The following is a 4,683-nucleotide window of genomic DNA, read 5'->3' as shown; positions in this document are numbered from 1 at the left end:
CTTTCTCTACTTAAAAGAACAATAACTCTCCTCTCTCTAAGTAAAGTAGGAAATTGAACATGCCTTTAAATCTCTCCTTCTCCGCCCATTTTGCACCGTAGTTCGTGGGACTAATCCAAGCTTTCAGCCCCCGGTATTCTTACCAGCTGTTTTCCCCCCACAACTTCCCCGCGGGACGTACAGAACGTGTGTGTGGAGTTCACCCATGAACCCAGTTCACGTGAGTTCCTTAAACCCAGCTACCCCCTGTATAGGGTTACCTGTCATGTCTTGTATTACTTCTCTCGGTCACTCCCGTGGTCCTAATGTTGGTCGGAGGGGTTTCTTCTGGGGAGGAATGGAGCCAGCCGTGTTCCAGGTGGGGGTCGAGGGCCGAGCGGAGCAGAGCAGCCCGCCCCCTGCAGGCCGCTCTCGTCCGTCCTGATCAGCCACACCGGCGGCCACAGGGGGTGGCTGTGGTTGGGGTCATTTGTTAGGAAATTGTACGTGACCAATACATAGTTCTTCTACTCTTTTTTCTTTTAATTTTTTTAATGTTGATTTTTGAGAGAGAGGGAGACACAGAGTCCAAGGCAGCTCCAGGCTCCGAGCCGTCAGCACAGAGCCCGACACTGGGATGGAACCGACGAACTGTGAGATCATGACCTGAGCCGAGGCCGGACGCTCAGCTGACAGCCCCCGGTACCCCAGGGATTCGTCAGCTCTTGTCAGGAAGTGACCCCCGTCTGCCCCTCCCTCTGAATCCGTGTGGGCCTGTGACCTGCTTAACTCGGAGGACTTAGCACGATCTGTCGCCGCTCTGTCCCTGTCCCCTCCTCCCGCGCGGAGAGTCAGAGGCCCCGCCGGCCGCCAGCCAAGGCATCGGCGCCACAGCAGATGGATGTGACGCCTGGGCCCCTCGGAGGACCCGCCCGGGCCACTGACCACGAGGCCTGCGGGCGGCCACGGCAGCCGGACAGAGCGCTGGGGTGACCTAAGGCCTCGCCACCAACTCTCTCTTGATCTTAACTAAGCAGCCTGGCGGCCACCGTGTGGCTTCCGTCCCCGTGAGCGTCACAGCCCCAAGCGAATTGTTTGCGGCAGCGCTGCGCCGGGCGGGGGCGCGAAGCGGGAGCCCCACCTCTCGGGAAGGCCCGCCATCCCCTGGCCGCAAACGCCACCCGAGGACCAGAGCTGCTGCCTGGACGTCTCTTCACTTGACAAGGACACGCCTGCCGACAGCGAGCGGAGGACGTCATGCTCACGCGGCGTGGGGACAGCGGCGTGGGGACAGCGGCGTGGGGACAGCAGTGTTGGGGACAGCGGCGTGGGGACAGCGGCCTGGGGACGGCGGCGCGGTCCTCCGGGTCGGTCCGGACGGCGGCGGAGGGAACTAAGGCGGAAGGAGAAGGTGCTTGAGGCCACCTCCCCTCCGGGAAGCGCCGGGTCTTCTTTGCGGGGGCGGGAGGGCGTCCCCCTCAGAGAGGACAGCATTCAGGTCGCGCTGCTCACTTCTGGAGGAAGTAAATCTTCAGGGACACTTGTGTCTGGTACGAACTCTTCGCCGGAGGTTCTCGGGCACCGGCGCCCCTGGGCTCCCGCACGCGCAGCGCGGCCCTGGTCTCTATGGCTCCTTCCTCCTCAGGACTCATGTCACACCCCGAGCAGCCAGGGTCTCCTGTTCCCGCCTCCCCACAGCCCACTCTGCTCTCCGACTCTTGTAGTATGCCCTTCGAAGCCTCTAGAAGGGGGATCGTGCAGAATCTGCCCTTCGAAGCCTCTAGAAGGGGGATCGTGCAGAATCCGCCCTTCTGTGCTCCACTCGCTGCACTTAGCAGGACGCCCTCAGGTCCATCCCTGTCGCCAGCCCGGCAGGATTTCCTCGTGTTCGACGGCGGAATACTAGAACGTTCCAACGGATGGTTGCCACACGAACCGCAGTCCCTGTGGGTCCGTGCGCGGCTGGCTCCCCCTAGTGGCCGTCGGGAGCAAGGCAGCAGCGCGTCTGAGAGCTGGGGTCTCTCCCTGATCCTGGCGTCTGAGGCATAAGCACCAACAGGTGGGATTTATGGGGGCTCCCCCCGCACCCCCACCTTCACAGAGAGTCCGCTGTGCGCACCAGGCGTGGTGGCTGTGATGGGGCCGGTCCCCCATGGGCGTCAGAGCCCCCAGGACAGGACGGAGCAGGCGGAAGCCATGTGCAGAGCCCGGGGAAGGGGGGGTCACAGGAGGGGGACTGTGGGGGCCCGAGGACCCCCTGAGGAGGGCCCAGCCAGCTGGCCTGCAGGAGAGGCACGGGGGACTCAGGCCACGAAGCCAGATGGGCAAGGCTGGGAGATGGCACCCGGGCCTCACTGCGGAAACGCAGAACCACAAGGCCAGCCCCTGCCCCTTCTTCCTGGGTCCCCTCCATGTGAGGACCCCCCCCCCCCCAGCCAGAGGGTCTGGCACCTCCCTGGCCGTGCCTCCGCATCCAGAAGCTTCTGAGCCCCTAAGGAGGTGCAGGGAGTGCGCTGGGGACCTGGTGCCCTGCACTCCGAGCCGCGCCCACGGAAAGCTGGGCAGCAGGGTCCCCCCACCGGGACCCTCCCTGGGCGGAGAGCAGCTCCAGGACCTTGGGCTCTGGGGGACGCTTGCCCCTTGGAGCCAGGAGCCAGATGAAGGTGGCGGTTATACACTGCGACCCATACAGCCCCTGTGGAACGTTCTGGAAGCAGTGTCCTTGTGAGGAAGGAGAGGACAGAGTATCGTGACTTACATAACTTATTCACAGGCGACACAGCGGCCTCCCTGGGAAACGGGGAGAGGAAAGTGAATAACAGGAAGGCTGAGTATGAAGTGGGTACAAAATCAATGTTCAAGAGTCCTTAGCTGTCGTCCCAATAATTACCTCCGAGAGGGAAGGGACCCAGTGAACAAACAGCAATGTAACTGAAAGTCTACTTGGGGGCAAACGCAGTAAGAAACTGTCTGACTCTTTACTTTTAACCGTTTTTTAAACGAGGGGACATGAAAATCAACGTGAAGAACTGCGGAGAGAGGCCGGGCGGCGGGGAGAGCCCGCCGGACGGCAGGACGCAGCAGCGAATTCATCACCTGAATGGGATTCTAACGGAAACACAGGGAGATCATTTTTGAACCTGTCAAGCAGGTCCCAGTTCACGGAAGGAATAAATGCTCACAAAAGAGCCAAGAAATCCTTGAGGAAATAAAATCTCTCATGTCAGCGTTCTGCTGCCAGCGTGGGCTGAAGTCTGTAGTGATGGAAGGTGTCTGGTCGGAATAGCCGGAAAAACAGATAAACGGGGGAGAACAAACAGATAAGTAGACAAAAAGAAAAGAAACCGGATATTTTAAAGGAGCTAGGATATGATCAAGATGGCATGTCATCGCTGTGGGAAACATAGTATTAATTTTTTACGAGTTTGTTTGTTTCTCTAACGGGGGCCAGCGCCCACCACCCCGAGATCCAGCGCCGCCTGGTCCTCCGACCACGCCAGCCAGGTGCCCCCCTTTTGAATACTAATTTTTTTAAATAAAAAATCCCACTGTTGGTGGGAATACAAACTGGAGCAGCCACTCTGGAAAACTCTACAGAGGTTCCTCAAAAAATTAAACATAGAACTACCCTCCGACCCAGCCATTGCTCTACTAGGAATTTACCCGAAGAGTACGAAAAGGCTCTCCCGGAAAGATACGGATCCTGATGTTGCTCACGACGTGACGTGCAGCAGGCGGGCAGCGGCCCCAGGCCCCCCGGCGGCTGAACGGGCCAAGGACACGGGGCATTTACACAGTGGGGTCTTGCTCGGCCACAGAGAGAGGAGACCTTGCCCCGTGACACACGGAGGGACGGAGCCCCAGGGCGTGATGCGAAGTCACCAACCCCGTGTGCTCTCACGCATGTGGAACCTCCAACCAAACCAAACCAAACCAGGCTCGCGGATAAGAGCAGGTCGGTGGGGGGAAGGGAGAGACGTGTGGAAGGAGGCAAAAGGTAACAACAAAAAAAAAGACATAAAGGAGCTGCACAAAGGCTCAGGAAGGGGGGACCCAGCCAGGATGCAGGACGCAGCTGTGGGAGCGGCAACTCCAAGGGGTGTTCTCCAGGCCCGGCCGGCAGGCCCCCAGCAGCCCCTGCAGCTCCCCACCCCACCCCACCCGCTTCTGACGGTGCCTTCGGCCTGATGCTGCTTCAGATGGACCAGCACTGGGGGGCGCCTGGGGGGCTCAGCAGGTTAAGCGGCTGACTTTGGTTCAGGTCATGATCTCACGTTTGTGGGTTCGAGCCCCGCATCGGGCTCTGTGCTGACGGCTCGGAGCCTGGAGCTGCTTCTGCTTCTGTCTCCCTCTCTCTCTGCCCCTCCTCTGCTCACACTCTGTCTCTCTCTGTCTCTCAAACGTAAAAAACTAAAAAAGAAGTACCAGCAGGTGTTGCACACTCATGGCGCGGAATGAACCTGTCGGGACCTAAGTGCCCCGAGGTTTGGGTTCAGGTAGCTTGTGTCCATTGTCAGTGTGAGGACTCACTCCAAGACCACAGTGTCCCCCTAAAATACAAAAGCACCTCAAACATATATTTAACTTGGAAATGTTTTTTAATGTTTTATTTATTTTTGAGAGAGAGAGCGAGCAAGCTTGTCAACAGCAGGAGAACCAAGGAAGGCCCCGGGTCCTCTCTCTCCTCATCGAGGACGTGACCGC

The sequence above is a fragment of the Suricata suricatta genome, chromosome 9 (assembly GCF_006229205.1).
Source record: "Suricata suricatta isolate VVHF042 chromosome 9, meerkat_22Aug2017_6uvM2_HiC, whole genome shotgun sequence".
Classification (NCBI taxonomy): Eukaryota; Metazoa; Chordata; class Mammalia; order Carnivora; family Herpestidae; genus Suricata; species Suricata suricatta.
Note: the sequence above shows the minus strand (reverse complement) of the source record.